The sequence below is a fragment of the Dromiciops gliroides genome, chromosome 5, assembly GCF_019393635.1.
Source record: "Dromiciops gliroides isolate mDroGli1 chromosome 5, mDroGli1.pri, whole genome shotgun sequence".
NCBI lineage: Eukaryota > Metazoa > Chordata > Mammalia > Microbiotheria > Microbiotheriidae > Dromiciops > Dromiciops gliroides.
Genome location: NC_057865.1, coordinates 259,062,480 through 259,081,229, shown reverse-complemented (window position 1 = coordinate 259,081,229; position 18,750 = coordinate 259,062,480).

The following is an 18,750-nucleotide window of genomic DNA, read 5'->3' as shown; positions in this document are numbered from 1 at the left end:
TTTTTTTTTAACATTCATTTGTCTATTTTAAGTTCCAAATACCTTTCTTCCCTCTAGCCCCTCTTCCACTCATGGAGAAAGGCAAACAGTACGATATCCTTTTATACTTGTGAAGTCACACAAAACATCTTTCCCTGTTAGCCACATTGAAATAAAAAAAAAGAAAGAAAAAAAAAAAAGAAAAATATGCTCTAATCTCTTCTTAGAGTTTATCAGCTCATTCTCTGGAGATTGATAGAAAGTTATTTAAAGTTTTGATTTCCAAATTATATCCCTCCTTCCTTCCCTCCCCCCTCCCTTCCCTGAGTCAGTAAGAAATCAGTTATAGGTTATACACGTGCAATTATGTAAAACATTACCATATTAATCAGTTTGTACAAGAGAACTTGAATAAAAGAAAAAATGAAAGAAAGTGAAAAATAGCATGCTTTAGCCTTTGTTCATTAAATATCAGTTATTTCTTTTTTTATTATTATTTTTTTATTTTTTGGTGAGGCAATTGGGGTTAAGTGACTTGCCCAAGGTCACACAGCTAGTAAGTGTTAAGTGTCTGAGGCTGGCTTTGAACTCAGGTCCTCCTGACTCCAGGGCCAGTGCTCTACCCACTGCGCCACCTAGCTGCCCCCCAGTTATTTCTTTAGAGGTAGATAGTATGTTTTATCTTTAGTCCTTTGGAATCGTCTTGGATCATTGCATTGCTGACAATAATTAAGGGATTATCTTTTTATAATACAATCTCTCAGGGTTTTGTTTTTTGTTTTTTTTGCTGTTCTGTTGTTTGTGAGGTAATTGAATATTTCTTTCTTGTAATAAGTAATTATTGAATCATGATCAAGGTTTCCCCCCTTTGTTTTCTTCCTCATTCAGAACTCTATCAGTGTGGGAAATCTTTTGCAAAGACTTACAAGATCTATTCAGACAGTAAAAGAAATTTTCAGTTTGGGCTAATGAATGGATTCCTACTCCTTGTGTTTACTCAGACAGGTCTTGGAAAATGTGGAATATTCCTTTTGTCAGGTGATATGGAAATTGATGTCTCTTTGGCCAAGATTAGGTTGATCCAGATCATATACCCGAAAGATCCTCATTGTAATATAGCCCACCTCCCATTATAATATCCATTCTCTATTGTTACTTGGTGACCAATCAGAGTTGATTTTCACCTTTAGCTGCATTTCTTTTTCAAAAGATCTTATAAATAGTGAAGGTTTGAAAGGTTCACTCTCTTGGCCACCAAGGGGACAAGAAGCCTGTTTTTATTGCCTGCTTTCTAGACATAGTCAATAAGATTGATTTTAATGTATCCAGAAAGTCTGTCTCTCTGAACTTTTTAAATGTCATAATATGTTTGTTTTATTGGTCACAAGAATTCATGAAGATAATTTATTGAGGCAAGGGAGAACTGAGAGTTACATCAGAAGGAGGATACGGTATGAGTTATACAGTACCTATTAATATTATACAGTACAATACAATACCTTGTATGGTACTGATGTAGGAGGCAAAAAAAGGGTTAACAGAAAAACCTAAGATCCAAGCTCTAATTCAGATATGAGCTCTAAAAGGGATTCAGACCCTAGTTAATGGATAACTTACAATTCAGTATGCTAGGTTCTCTTATCCACAGTAATCAGTACCCATAACAGGAACAGAGGAAGGTAGGCCCTGAAGACCTTAAATAAAATAACAGGCTATAAAATTTCAGACTAGAAATAAATGATAAATGAAGATGTCTTGAAACTAAGCATGGGAACCAGAAAGACACATACACAGAAAAGGCCAAATTTGTCCCCAAATTCACCTTATGACATGTAAACCCCTAAAGCACACTTCCACAGAAAAAGGTACCTGCCTTGGGGGGTAGCTTAGGACCCCAGGAACTACAAATTAGAACAGGCCCTCCCTTGTACCTCCCAAAGGTGGAGATTAATATAATGAAACTGATAATCAATTTATCCATACTATAAATATAACTGTCTTTCCTTTCCTTATTTGAGAGATACCTTTCCACTTTTCTGGTTCTCTCCCTGTGATCACTCACAATATTGCAATAAAACTTGGGAAACTGAGTCACTGAGTCTTGTAATTCTTTTGGGACAGATTCAAGATCAATTTGACCCCTAATTCCATTCCACCTCAGTACCAATTAGATCATATATGATTCTATGATTTGTAGAACAAAGTCAAACTACCAAACAAAGTAAAAAAAAAAATACTAGGGACATCATGTCAGTGCTGGGATTAGCTTTTGTTATTGTAGATTCCATCAGATGTTTCAAATCTACTATATTTTTTTTCCTGGTTAAAAGTTTGTCTTTTATTTTTTTCATAAACAATTTGACAAAGTCAGTAGAGAGGTTAAGAAGATCTGATTTCTAATTCTACCTTTAACGCATTATTTGCGTGAAACTTGGGCAAATTATTGGACTTTATAGTAATCCAAGGACTTTAAATGGTATGTCTTAATAGGAGTTTCCCTACCATGGAGTTCTATATACCAAAGAAATCGCAGGCCCAATTCCTTGTACTACCTTCTGTTGGCAAATAACAGCTTTAAGAGAATCAGGAAAGTCAACTGCTTTGTGCTAAGTTGTGAAAGGAGTCCTTAGGAGACCCAGGGCCAAATCTCATCCCTACTCACTACTATGTGACCCTTCAGGCAATTAAAAAAGCTGTTTTATTGACCCCAAGCTCACTATGAAAGTAAAGGTCTAGTTTTATTTCAATACTAACATTTTACTAGTGTTGAATATAGCAGTAACACTTAGAATGCCACTATTTTTGAGGAACTAAGTATAAATATCACACAGAAATCAACTGAGAGGTACATTGTGGGTGTGAGAAGGCTGTAGCATACAACCAATTAGGAACTACAAAGAAGGAAAGGAAGTTGTGAAGAGTTGGGATGACAGGAATGGAAGATGGGTTGATCACATCAAGAGTGAGAGATGATAGGCAGACAGCCAGAGTCCTCTACTGTTACCTTCACAATGGTGGAGGGAAAAGTGAGGTAGTCCTCTGCCTCTTAACTGGGTCCTCACTGCTACTAGGCAATCCTTCTGTACCCCCCTTATTTATATATTGTCTTCCATTCCTTTTTACCCTTCTTCAAACTCTCTGTGGCTCCTACTCCCTACACCCTCTCAGCTCAGAACGTTGCTTCATATTTCATTAAAAAAAAATAAAGCCATTCACCGAGAACTCCCTATTTCTCCATTCTCCATATCTTTCTTTTTTCTTTTCTTTTTTTCTCCATATCTTTCTTTCTTTTTTTTTTTTAATTTTTTTTTTTTTTAGTGAGGCAATTGGGGTTAAGTGACTTGCACAGGGTCACACAGCTAGTAAGTGTTAAATGTCTGAGGCCGGATTTGAACTCAGGTACTCCTGACTCCAGGGCCCCTGCTCTATCCACTGTGCCACCTAGCTGCCCCTCTCCATATCTTTCTTAATCCTTGTGACATTATCTTTTTCCTTCATCACTTTCTTACATGAGAAGTAGCCCTGCTCTTTGCTAAGTTAACCTTTCAGCCCAAGGGAACCCATTCTGCCCTTTCTCCTTAGACAGATTACCCTGTTATACCAATTCTCTCACTTGTTGTTAGTCTCTCCTTGTCTACTGGTTCCTTCCCTATAGCCTAGAAACATACCCCTGTCTCCTTCATACTTAAAACAAAACAAAAAAATCACTTGATAATTTCATTCTTGCTTACTAATGTCCTATATCTCCTCTGCCTTTAGTAGCTAAAATAATTGAGAATGTTGTCTATAATATTACTTCCACTTCCTCTCCTCTCACTTTCTTTTTAACTCATTACATTCTGGCTACTGAACTGATCATTCAACTTAAACTTGATTCCCTAATTGGTAAATCCAATGGTCTTCTCTGGATCTTCATTCTTCTTGATCACTCTGCAGACTTTGACACTGTAAATTACCTTCTTCTTAATACTCTCTTCTATCTAGGTTTCTGGAACTCTATACTCTCCTGGTTTTCCTTTTTCCCTTCTGACAATTTGTTCTGAGTCTAAGCATGTTAGGACATCGTGCATAGTGACAGCAATATTGTTCAATGAGCAATTGTGAATGACTTAGCTACTCTCAGCAATACAATGATCCAAGACAATCCTAAGGGACTAATGAAGAAGCTTACTATCCACTCCCATCAAAAGAACTGATAAAAAGAGCACTTGTGGGTTGTACATATATAACCTGGTTGCTGTCTTGTGGAGGAAAGGGATGGTGGGAGGGAGAAAAATTTGAAACTCTGAATCTTATGAAAATAAATGTTGAAAACTACCCTTACATGTAACTGGAAAAAATAAATGTTTGTTGAAAAAAATAAAAAAATTAAACAAATAGAATGGGGAGGGCCTGGATGGTTGCACCCTAAATTGCAGGAATTTCTGAAATGAATGATCTCAGGGGTCCCTTTAAGTATTTGGGGTATTTCAGTGACCTTGAACAAGGTATGTCTTTTTGGTTGTTTGTGTCTCAGTTTCCTTCTGTAGACATAAGGAGTTTGAGCTTTTCATTTCTGAATCTTGTGATGCTAAATATGGGACCACCCTATAAATAAGACCATAACATTTTAAGCCAAGCTCCCAAGGCCATCCCATTTAGTATTGTAGAGATCAAGAGCAGTTTCAGACTAGGATAAGATATTTCTTGTGATTTTGTCATAGACAAGTGAGTACTCCCAAAGGGTGTAGAAAATTCAAGTAATGACCATATCTCATGAAATTTAAGCCTCTAAAACATTTATCTCTGAAGTTTAAAACTGGAAAACTCAAAGTACAATTTGATGAATTTGTAATTTGAAACACTCAGGAGAAAAATTGATTCAGCTGAAGGGGAGAAGAAAGCTAATTATTCCCAAAGAAAATTGAAATCAACTGAATCAATTAAACTAGTCTCAAAAGAAAATGGTTTTTTGGTAGTTCACAAATACTAGGAAGTCATCATTTTTTCCCCTCTACAATTACAAACTCAATTTAAATAACATTAATTCATCACTTCATTTCTTAGGTAGAACTCTTGCCTAATAAGAGGTAGCAGGCAGCAGGCAGCAACATAACTAGTCTTTACTTGAATCAAAAAAGATGGTTGTCGAGCATCAATCACAGATTTCAACAACCTAAGATGAAAAAGAAAAAATACAAATTATTGAGTGAATGTGTAAATATGATTATCTTGATCTGACTGCACATATAATGTGAAACAGTGAAAGAAAAAAAAAGACCACTAGATCTTGAGGCAAAGGGCTTGAGTCTGAATCCTGACTCCGCTATTTATTATTTGTATGACCATAGGTAAGTCCCATTAACTTCGATGAAACTCATTTTCCTCATTTATAAAATGAAGGGATAGAATTAAATGGACTTTGAAGTATTTTTCAGGTTTAAGTCCATAATCCAATGATTCTATGGTACATTGGTATTTTCTGTGTCTCCGGGCTGGGCCAAGGAACAAGGCTGAGTAGGTAGTGAGGTCACATGGAGGCAAATGGCATTTTAAGGATGCAGAAATGATTCTGGGAATGGTCAAGGCCAAAAATATTTGTGGTGTAAATAGGGTGAGAGAAAGGTAAACATCTGTATTTTGTTTCAGGGATAAACATTTGGTAAGTTTTATATTTTTCTTGGGAGAAAAATGTGTGAGGGAAACCTTGAAGTCATTACTGACTATACATTAAAGTAATGTAATCTGAATTGTTTGGTGTTTTCAATTCTTTCAAGAAATAGGTTTTTTATACATTATTTCATTACATCACAATAAGAAGAATGAAAAAAGATATTAAAATGAATATATGACTTTTTTATATGAACACTTTTAATCTCACCAAAAATACTCAGGAAAATGAAATCTCAACCAAGTAAAATTCACCAAGTTACTCAAATATATTTCAAGTGGATGGAAGTTCTGTTTTTGGAACAAAATTGGCAAGCAGGGGAAAAAGCTCTATTTTGGCAATTTTAATTTCTTGAAGAAAAAAAAATAAGGGACTATATTTCAGGAGAAACAAACACGTACCTCAGTATAATTATGTTTCATGAAGGGAAAAGGGCATTGCCCTTTCTATATTTGGGTAGCAATTCGTTTTCTTCCTTCCTTCCTTCCTTCCTTCCTTCCTTCCTTCCTTCCTTCCTTCCTTCCTTCCTTCCTTCCTTCCTTCCTTCTTCTTCTTCTTCTTCTTCTTCTTCTTCTTCTTCTTCTTCTTCTTCTTCTTCTTCTTCTTCTTCTTCTTCTTTCTTTCTTTCTTTCTTTTTCCATAGGTGATCATAATTTTTAAACTCCCCCCCAGGACATAAAAAAATAATTTAAAGAATAGTTTTTCGGTAAAGGAATTTTGAGTAAGACATGTAAGTATACATACAATTACAGTCCAATAATGGGATACACTTAAATTAAGGCCTTTGTGGTCTCTTACCCAATATATTGTAATAGTCTCCTAACTGTTTTTGTTGTCTCTGTATCACCTTGCTCTAATCCATCTTCTTAATACAGCCAAAATAATCACTCTAAGGTATTGCTCTGAGCACATCCATCACTCTCTGCTCCAGGTTATCCTGTAGATTGAATTAAAAAAAAAAAGCCCTGGATTTATCCTCAAGGAGCCACTTGTGTAATTTGGGACAAGTTACTAATTCTCCATTGTGTGGAAAAGGAATAGATTATATTAGTTGATCTCAAAATTCTCTTCCAATTCTGAATTCTATTACCCTATCGTTGTGACCAAAAGTCACAGTCAATTCAGTTTAAATTCAGATAATGTTGAAGATCTATACCTTGAATCATTTACAATGTTATTTAGTTTAATACCACAAATGAATGCACTTCCTTCTATGTATAAGGCATTTTCCTAGGCACAGGATAGGCAAAGATGAAATAAGGCATATCACTTGCTGTCAAAGAATTATTAATGTATTTTTTTATTTAGAAATTTATTTTCCCAAATTACATGTACAATACAAATTTTGGAATCATTTTTTTTTAATTTTGTGTTCCAAATTCTCTTCCTACCTCCTTCCCCCCCACCAAGAACTCAAGCAATTCAATATAAACTATACATGAGCAAAACAGTCATGCAAAACATTTCCAAATTAGCTAGCTTGTGAAAGAAAACAGAAAAAACAAAACTACAGAAAAAGGAACTACCAAAAAATGTTTCCATCTCTATTCAGATACCATCAGTTTTCTCTCTGTAGATGGATTGCATTTTTTCATAAGACCTTCAGAATTGTCTTGGATCGTTGCATGGCTAAAAATAACCATGTCATTCACAGATGATCATCTTACAATACTGCTGTAATTTTGTATGCAGTACGTTTCACTTTGCATCAGCTCATGTAGGTCTTTCCATGTTTTTCTGATAGCATCCTGCTCATTTATTTTATAGTAAACTACATTTATATTGTACTTTAAATAGAAATTTCCTTAAAATAAATCCATGAGATTGATTATTGCAACAATAGTAATAGATAACACTTATATTGTACCTTATATCTGATACAAAACTTTCTTCACAATATCCCAGCAAAGTAAGTACCATCAATCATCAATACCATACTTCAATCTCCATCATCATCCTCAATCAATCCTCCTCATTGTCAATCCTCCTCTTCCATCAGTCCTTATAATCAATCAATCATCTATTGATGTAATTAAGAGGAAAAGAGAAAAATAATACAATGAATGAAGTAACAATTAAAAAGAGGTAGAAATGAAGTGCTATGAGAAATCTCAGGAGAAATCCATATTAGGTTGGAAGAACAATGATCAAATTCTTTGAGCTAGAAAGAGCTTTAGAAGGCATTGAACCTAACTTTCCCAATAAGGATTATAAGAGGAAAAGAAGGATTAAGTTTGTAGAAGGCCAGAAAAGTAATAAGTCTCCCAGTTTTCATTTTAATCCACGTCATAGAATGCCAGGATTATAGATCTAAAGAAACTCAGAGACCATCAACTCCACCATCACCACCCTTCATTTTATGGATGAAACAACTAAGGCCTAGGAAGCTTAAGTGACTTGTCTAATGTAACAAAATTAATTAGTGAAAGAGGTGTTTTCAACACAGATCCCCTAGTGCTAAAGGTAAAACATTTTCCCATATGCCAGGTCCTTTGCCTCTAAATTCAACATTTTTTCTCCACAGGGCCACAATACTGGATAGAAGAAATGACATCCCTACTGGACACTGAAGGAAGAGAATGAATTCCACTGATGAAGGTAGTGGACAATGAGAACTACATTTCAAGCATGGACGATGATGCGAGAACTGGTAGGGACATAGGGAAAGAAAGAAAAAAGTTTGGAAGATGGAAAGTGGTTCATTTGATGACAACATAAAGTAAGTGAAAGGTAATAATATGTGATAAAATGAAAAGTAGAATGGAAAGATTAAGGATGGAGAGCACTGAATGCCAGGATAAAAAAAAAAGTATCGTATTTATTAAATAGTTAAATCTCATTTCAGCTCAATAGTGCTTCCTGAAGTAGACCTTTTCCTGACATTCACAGAATAGCATAGAAAATAGTACAGTAGACTTGGAATCAGGAACACCTGGGTTCAGTCAAGCATAAATCAAAAGTTATTCTTTGATTGAGTTTCATGTCATTTATATACTGATAAAAAGATTCTGCAGTATCCTTTAAAGAAGCACACATATTGGGGGCAGCTGGGTGGCACGGTGGATAAAGTACCAGCCCTGGATTCAGGAGGATCTGAGTTCAAATCCGGCCTCAGACACTTGACACTTACTAGCTGTGTGGCCCTGGGCAAGTCATTTAACCCTCATTGCCCCATTTAATAAAAAAAAAAAGCACACTTTCAAGCAACTTTGCAGCAACCACCTGTTTCGATTGCCTACAAAATGGAAACTGATGGTCCATATTTTGTCTTTTCCCCTACACAAAACATATCTCAGATAATGAATAACTAATAAAAATTAATGCTAATAATCAATTAATTTCAATAATTAATAATTAACACAATAATTCAGTTTCAATAAACAAGCATGTATTAGGTATGTTATATGTGCCAGGTGCTATATTCAGCACTAGGGATACAAAACCAAACAGAATTAGCTTTTCACTCCAAATACATGTTCATAGAACTAAAACAATTATTGACTGCTACTCTTCACACACATTTTGTATTGTCTTACCTTCATGAATTTGCTTGAACACTCGCTCCTTCATCTCTTCCAATTAAAATTCTGACAGTTATTTAGGTCCAGCTCACACACCAACTCCTTCATTAAATCATCCTGTTACTTTCTCAGACCTATGTCTTTCATGCACTTACCAGAGATATCATGGATAATGACATCTTGATGGTAAGGAAGATAGAATTTGGGATTTGAAGTCAGAGAGAAAAAGTCAAGTTCAAACTAATCAAATGATATAACAACAGCAACAACAGCAACAACATTTCTTCTTTGCCTTGCTCATTCTCTTCATGTTTTTGTCTTTCTTTTTTGCGGGGCAATGGGAGTTAAGTGACTTGCCCAGGATCACACAGCTAGTAAGTGTCAAGTGTCTGAGACTGAATTTGAACCCAGGTCCTCCTGAATCCAGGGCCTGTGCTTTATCCACTCTGCCACCTAGCTGCCCCCTCTCATATTCTTCTTACTGTCATGGCACAGGAGAATACTTTGTGAAGAGTGCCAGGAAAGAAATATTCCTAAGTTTGACAAGATTCCTCATTTTCCCATTCTTGGCCATTTTCCCAAAAATGTTAACCTCACTGTATTGATGTTCCGTATTTTAACAGCTTTGTGCCTCTATCTGCTTCTCCTGTAACAGTTCTGAACATCTGTGCCTTGCTGTTGGTGTTGAAAACAGATTTTTGTTATCACCTTAACAGCTGTCCTAAGATCTTGAAGACGTGACTTGAAGTGATGTGATGCACATCAATGACTATAATTTAATGAGCATGAATAGTACACCCACCTGAACCTTGGAGGAAGCAGGTAATTATATGAATAATTACTCTCTAGAAATTAAGGAGAAAGTTGAAGTATTTTTTTAATGTCTAAAATTTTATATAATGAGAAACAAATAGTATTTTGAAATCTATTAGGCAAGTTAAAAAAAATATATCAGCAAAACTTTGATAACATGACAAGGTTATCCAGAGTGATGGTTTTCAGAAATGTAATTAGAGGCAACCAAGGAAGCAACAAGATCTTTGACAATTGTCATGAGGCTATAAAAAGGCAAAGCAAAAAAAAAAAAAAAGAATACATTGTATTAGGCAAAGAGAGACAAAGACAAAGAATTACAAAGAGACAGACACACTCTAGGCCTGGAATCTTTATCTCTTCATCAATCCAAAGGCAAAGAATGGAAAAGTAGGATCAGAGCCACCGGGCTACCCCCCCTTTTGTAGGACCCAAGGAAGAGAGAAACTTTCACCAGGCTTTACAATCCCTCTCTTGCCTGCAAATAAGAAAACAATGGAACAAAGTCAGCAAATTAGGATTTCTTGACCTTTTTGGGGGGGGTCACAAATTCCTTTGGCAGTCTGATGAATCCCTTGGATCCCTTCTCTGAATAAGATTTTTAAATCTATTCCAAAAATATACAGTATTATAGATAATACATTTATATATTTAATATAAATAAATATATTTATATATTATATACATGATTTTATATGTTTATATATCACATCATATCATATCATATCATATTATATTGTACATATGTTTATATATTATATATTTAAATTGTTCTTTTTATTTTTTAAGCTCATAGACCCCAGGTTGTTTTCATAGCCAATGGGAAAAAAGAGTGATAGGAAGGAAGGAGCCAAAGTCTAGTACCTTTATTAGTAACTCCAGTCATTTCAGGTCACACCATTAGCTATACTTTTATGAAAATATAGAGGTGATACAAAGTCTATCTATACCGAATGCTCTGCAAGCAGAACTCATTACAAGGGAGTTAGACCCATAAGTAAGTGAATAAAGATCCATCCCCCTTCCTTAGACATCACAATATTGGATAAATGAGATACTACTCATTGTCTGTGAGAGGATGTGCCAGTCTCAATCTATTGCCTAAGAGGGAACATTCTTGGATTAGAAAAGGAAAGGTAGGGGATAAGGAGGTGAGACTATTCTCATTCAAACAAACAGAAATTATAAACTGTTAACTATTAATTTTCTAGGGACAATGGAACTGGGGCACCTTCTAGTATGACATGATCAGCACAATGTCACTAGAAAGAAGTAGAATGACATTATTGATTACTAGTTTAAGGAGGATTATAAATATCCCATGAGTCAGCAAACACTGCCAGCTTGCAGAATTCAGAGAATTAAGGAAGTTTTCCTCTGTTGCAGTATAGAACAGTGTTACATTGAGAAAGAGGAAGGGAGACAAGGGTGATACAGTGAAATAAGAGAAGGAGGGCATTCCAGGTGGTAAACAAGTGTTTTTCTTTTGGAATCTTCCTGAGAGTAGAGATGGGGTTGATTCACAACCACATTCTGAGATAAGACTTTATTCTGGAAATACAAAGAAAAGCCTGCCATCCATAGCAATTTAATGCGTTTGACAAGTTTCAGCCATTACTAGTTTCAGGTATGTCATTAACCAGGAAGTTAGTTGCTGGATTTGTAGTGTGTTGGACTTGGAGTGAGGTAGAACTATAGTTATCCCTTTTAAATTGTTACTTTCCCCATCATGGTTTTCATATATGGTGGATCGGCATAAGAAATTAAATGTGAATTTTAGGAAGTTTTGTGGCAGCTGCAGATGACATTCAAAGACCAGCAGATAACAAAGAAAAAATTTAGAAACTCAGAAATGCATTTACACACACATATGTATGTAGACATATATAAATATAAAATGCATTTCTAATATATATATATATGTCAACAAAATGCATTTCTACTATAATAATTTTTATATTATTCAATAATATACATGCATATTTTAATCTTTTAATACTATAATATTTCACACTTCTCTGGTATGAAAGAAGGGTCAAAAGATTTAAACATATTTTCCAGATCATGGGGGTATGTCACCCCTAAGCCCCATGTTGTGGAAGGGATAATTGTATTTTCCAATTCTCTCCCAGACACTTAATAGCTGTGTGTACTTTGGCAAGATTCTGTAATTTCTTTAATCTCAATTTCCTGATCTGTAAAATGAGGCTCCTAATAGCCCCTACCTCACATGGTTTCTACAAGGAACACACACATATTGATGTATGTATGTGTGTGTGTATGTATGTATGTATGTATGTATGTAAAAGGGCAAGGCTTTAATATAAATGAGTTTGGGCAGAAGATAAAGAAAGTGAAAAGATGATCTGGGATTTATCCATACACCATATTTAAAGAAGGTAAGAAGCAGATGAGATTGACCAAATGTAGTGGGCAGAGGCAATTGAGTAAAAGAGCCTCATTGGTGTTCTTCCAGAAATATGGAGACATTTTAAAAAGACACTGAGCCCACAGTTAAGTGAAGTCAGTTACCTCTGTCATGAATGAATGTACTTCTATAATGTTAATACAGGATGCTAGCTGAATAGAGGAACTATTCGTGCTTGTTAAGATGCTTCAGTGGAATATACCAGGATCCAGGCAAGGGGAAAGCATTGCTTCAGAATCAAAGAATCAGATTTCAAATTTGAGTTCTACCACTCATTTTTTAAGTAACCTTGGACAGGTCAAAACTTCTCTGAGCCTCAGTTTACCTATTCTTTAAAAGGAGATGCACTAAATGATCTCTAAGGTCACTTCAAATTCTGAATCTATAATCCTAGAAACTTTTCTGTGCAGGTGTTAGATAGATAGATAGATAGATAGATAGATAGATAGATAGATAAATAAATAAATAAATAAATACATAGAGAGATAGAGATGATAGAGATAGAGATCAAAATAGAGATAAATAGAGAAATTTCCCCTAAGGAGGGTAACACCTTTCTCTTGAATTAGGCTACTTGAACTTCCCTATCATTTTCAAAGACTGTTGCCTCTATTTTACCCATCATTTCTAACTTTTTCCCACAGAAAGCTTGGACTTCACCCCCTGGAACTACCCTTGGTCCTGATGGGTGAGATTGGGTAAGGGTGTAATTCCCATCACCAGGTAATTCCCTACAATATATTTCTGCCCCCCTGCTCCAACTTGTAGCTAGCCCCTTATGTGTGGTGTTCCTCTCTCTTGTATCTTCCTCCATTACGATTTAAGCTCCATGATGACAAGGACTGCTTTGTTAACTTGTTATTTATATCTCTAGGGTTTATCACCTTTTTAACTCACATCATAAAAGTTCTATCTATCAATCTATCATTTCTCTACCATTATTCAATTCCAACTCTATTTACTCTATAAGTTACAGGTAAGGTATTAGGAAGACCAGGATCCTGCATAGGTCTTAAGACTGAAAAAAAAAAAAAAAGATATTGTAGGTGAAGATTAGGAGGCTGCATAGAGTGATGCACAGAATGTAAGATTTTAGGCAAGAAAACATGAGTTCAAATCCCAGCAGAACAACTGTTTTACTTGGGCCATTCCCATTCTTTTTCTCATCCAAGTCTTCACATATAAAATGAAGGAAATGGATTAGATAATTTCTAAATTATCTTCTAAACCTAAATCTTGAGGTAATTGAGCCAAACTAGAAGGAATAAATTAGGATAACAGGATTAGAGGCAGCATGCCATAGTTTACATTGGGATTAATCTGTATTTTAAATATTAAGTTGTACTTCCTGCTTCTTTTTGTTTCTATTTTCTCCAAATATCTCTAATTATTTTTCACTCATTTTCAGTTTGACTTAAAAGCTTTTTATGTGAAAGTCTTGAACTTCTCTAAGACATCTAATTACAAACAGATTAAGTATGAAGATACTATAAAGGTATACTTTTATCTTGAAATCTACCTTATTTTTCCTTACAGATGACACAGAGTCGGGGAAAATGAAGACAAAATGAAATTGTCTCCTATACACATATTAGAACAAACTGCTATTTTTCATTGCTGAAACTGGCAGTAAATGTGATAGCTGCAGAACATACAAGAAATATGCAGCAACTTGAAAATCTGCTATTTTCCTCAAATAAAAATGAGAAGGAAAAAATCTATTCAGCTATATAATATACTAGTAAAATAGTAGGGGAAATATGTCCTCAAATGGATTAATTTGCTGCAATATATTCACTCTGTCTTGGAAAGAGAACATTAATTAAGGAGAATCAATGATATTGTATGAAATGTGAATTAGGCTAAGGTTGACTGTGGCAACTGATAAAGCATTCAATGACAAACTCTTTATATATGACTGGATACTTTCACATGAGATGTCTAAACAATCCCATGATGGTGTACAGTGTACAAATTAGAGCCTGTGCTTTCCATATTTGGAATTCTATGAAAAATGTCTTAGAATATCCAAATATGTTTCTATTTATCCCAAATTAAATGAACAAGAACATATTTGTCAAAAACCCCACAATATCCCTTAAGAACAGAAATACAAAAAGCCAGAAAATGCCATTAATCCAGATGGGGAAATTGAGGCACGTAAGTAGAACCTGTCAATTATTAGAAATTTGTCAATTATAGATCAAGAAAAGCTTGTAATTTATTCAATAGATAATATTACACTGAAAAGACTTCAGTGGTATATTTTTCCCTAAGAAAATGATATATTTTTCCAGTTTTTGTATCATCCAATCTAATCTTGAAATTATTCATTTCTAGCAGTAAAAATGATGTGCCTAAATAGTTTTGAGTTGAGATTACCTTCAATGCTACTTTTAATTGATGTCAGTGTTAGAGGTATTTTAGTGTTATCCCTTGTAATAATCTCAACAGGAGGTGATGAGGACGTCAGACAAGGTGGTGGCTATGTGAGTAGACAGAATTGAAATTCAAATATGAAAGATGTTTTAGAGATAGAAAATGGAATATCTGGCAAGTGTTTGGATATGTGGACTGAATGCAGTGAAGAGACAAGGATAAAGACGAGGTTGTGAACCTTGAAGCATGGAAGAATGGTTAAACTTTTGATGAGAGTATGGAAGAGGGATATCTGGGTGGAAAATATTGATCTACTATGGAAATGTTGAGTTTAAAATGTTTCTGGGACATCTCATTTGAAATAATATACTATCGGGGCAGCTATGTGGCGAAGTGGATATAGCACCAGCCCTGGACTCAGGAGTACCTACCTGAGTTCAAATCCGGCCTCAGACACTTAACACTTACTAGCTGTGTGACCCTGGGCAAGTCACTTAACCCCAATTGCCTCACTAAAAAAAAAAAAAAAGAAATAATATACCCCCTGAAGATATTCAGAAGCACAGTGAAGAAAATGGGGTTTAATATAGAGCTCTGTCAGTCATCTGCACAAAGATAAATCAAACCCATGAGAAGTGCTGAAGTCACTGAGAATCAAAATGAACAGAGAGAAGGTACAAGTGCCTGTACAAGTTCCCTTGGGAACACTAACAGTTAAAAAATGTAATACACGTAATAAGCCAGAAAAAGAGACCAAGAAGTCGGCAAAAATGACAGGTAAGAAGAAAACTGGAAAATAATAGTCAAAAGCTAGAGTGGGGGATAGAGGTGAAGGAGAAGAGGAAGGTCAAGGGTATCAAATGCCATAAATAGATCAAGAAGCATTGGCACTGAGAAAAGCCCATCAGATTTGGCAATTAAGATATTCCCAATAACTTTGCAGAGAGAATTTTCTGCAAAAATGAAATGGGATGAAATCAGATTACAATTGATTGAGGGGAGAGAAGGGGGGCAGCTAGGTGGTGCAGTGAATAAAGCACCAGACCTGGATTCAGGAAGTCCTGAGTTCAAATCCGGCCTCAGACACTTGACACTTACTAGCTGTATGACCTTGGGCAAGTCACTTAACCCTCATTGCCCCACCAAAAAAAAAAAAAGAGAGAGAAGTATAGTTGGCAAATTAAACAGCTTTTCCTAGGAATTTGGATAAGGAGGAGGATGAAAACAAGCACATATTCAGCATCTATTGAGCATGTTATGCACATTACAAATATTATCTCATATCATCAAAACTACCCTGATGGGGTATGTGCTTCTAAAATCATCATTTTACATATTTGGAAACTGAGGCAAGATTTGGAAACTGAGGCAGCGGTTGTTACTATAACAGGGTCACACAGGTAGTATCTGGAGTCAAATTTGAAAAAATATTTCTTAACTCTAGTTCCAGTGTTCCCCTCCCCCACCACCACACCACCTTATGACACCCAACTGCCTTTGAGAAAATGAGCCAAAAGGAATTGTGTAGCTGGTAGATTATAGCAAAGTTTGGGTGGTTGTTTTTAAGCACGGGCAAGTTTGAAACATGGGGAGAGGCTGAAGGATAGAGAGATAAAAGGGTGATAATTGATTTTGTAAACTACTGGAAAAGTTGAGAATGTGTGAGATCAAAGGCATATGCAGAGAGACAAGACATAACATGGAGAAGAGACACTTCATTGTGAGAAATTAGTGGAAAAGTGAGGAGCATGAGTGGGATATAATCCCAAGGGATTTCAAGATGAAGAGAAGGGTAGAAGAGAGAACTATGGAGAATGATCTTAATTTTCTTAAATAAGAGGCAGTGCCTTCAGCTAAGAGATGGAGAAGAGGCATTATAGAAATCCTGAAGAGATATGAGGAGTTTCAGAATACTTGCTTTGGGGATTGACATAGGAATTTAGAAGAAATAAATAAAAAAGATTGTCTTGTTCCAGGGAAGGCCTGTTTGAATTTGGGTAACATGGACAAATCATTCGACTTTCCTATGTTTCAGTATAAAATGAGAAGATATACACTGAAAATTCTTCAAAATAGGGCTTCTTTCCCAAGATTATTACCTATTAATCATCCTTGCACATTTGATGTTTCAGCCAAGGGTATTCTTCCTCACATAGAAAATTACATCTCCATGCCTTTTCACATGCTGTCCTCCTTACCTGAATTGAATGAAGGCTATTTGTCTCTGAGGTCTCTCCTGCCACCAAACCAATGATTCTGAGATCTCGTGTAATCTGACAATGCTTATTAATCTTAAAATGTCCTACAAAGGGCAAAGGGCTAGGCATCTCATACACCAGGTGGATAGTAGGTGCCCACTTGATACTTTTGATTATTGACAAATCTTGACCATAGCCAGGCCCATGGCTGATGCATGGAAGCAGATATAATAGAAAGACTGAATTGATCCTGCTTGGAATCATAGTGATTCATAGGCAAAAAAGGGTTAATAGAAAAACCCAAGACCCAAGCTCTAATTCAGATATTAGCTCCAAAAGGGAGTCAGACCCCAGTTAATGGATAATTTTTGCTAGGTTCTCGTACCCACAGAAATGAGCATCCATAACGAGAACAGAGGGAGAGAGGGCATGATGACCTTAGGCTAAAATGACAAGGCTATAGAAATTCTAAAGAAAAATGATTATATTTTGAAATTAGCCATGGGAATCAGAAAGAGACATGTGCAGAAAAGGCCAAATTTGTCCCCAGATTCACCTTATGATGGGTACACCCCCAAAACACACCTCCACTGAAAAAGGTACCTGCCTGGGGGTTGGCTTAGGACCCCAGGAACTCCAAATTAGGATAAGCCCTCCCCTGTAACAACCCTAGGTAGAGAATATTATAATGGTGAGGACAAGCCCTCCCCTGTACCTCCCCAAGGTGAAGATTATTATAATGAGACTGATAATCAATCTAATCATACTATAAATATAACTGTCTTTCCTTTCCTTATTTGAGAGATACCTTTCCACTTTACTAGTTCTCTCCCTGTGATCACTCACAGTATTGCAATAAAACTTGGGAAACTGAGTCACTGAGTCTTGTAATTCTTTGAGATGACACGATCAATTTGACCCCAAATTCTATCATATTTGACCCCAAATTCCAGCCCACATCAATAGTTTCCTATATGTCAGCCACTCTTCCCTTGCTCTTAGGGCAACAGATTATTCAAATCTCTCAGTTACAACCACAACCACAAAGCTTTTAACTTTATTAGGTCATGTTCAAGACAAGAGTTAAAAAAATGAAGATGAAAACAATGTGCTGGAACATGCTGATTACTGGTATAACACTGTTCAACATAATAAGCACCTTCCAAGGAAAGAATATAATTTAGTTTGGAGAAGAGAAGGTTTGGATGGGCAGGGTACATTCAAGTTATCTTAAAATATTTAAGGAATATGACATGGGAAAAAGAGGACAGAACTCAGAGCAGTGAATAACCAAAAGACAATATGGGACAATTCAGAATGGAAATAAAGCAAAACTTACCCTCAGTTGGAGAGGTGCAAAAAAGGAATGGCTGTCCAGAGTGAATTGGTAATCAACAGATATTGTAAGAGGTTTTCAAGCAAAAACTAGATAATCATTCACTGTTTTTTTTTTTGAAAAAAACTTATTTTTCAGTTATTGGCAATGCTAGATGGAAAAGGTATAAACATTTAATATTTAGTATTGTCTGCCATGTGCCAAGCACTCTGTTATGAACTTTTTACAAATGCTATCCCTTTTGATCCTCACAACATCCCTGTGAAGGGGGTTCTATTATTAAAACCATTTTGCAATGAACAAAATGAATACAGACAGAGATTAAGTGACTTGTCTATGTTTACACAAATAGTAAATGCCAAAAGATGGATTTGAACTTTGGTCTTTCTGTTCATCATTCCATCTACCACCCCAGCAGATACCTGACTGGATGTGAGTTCTTAGAC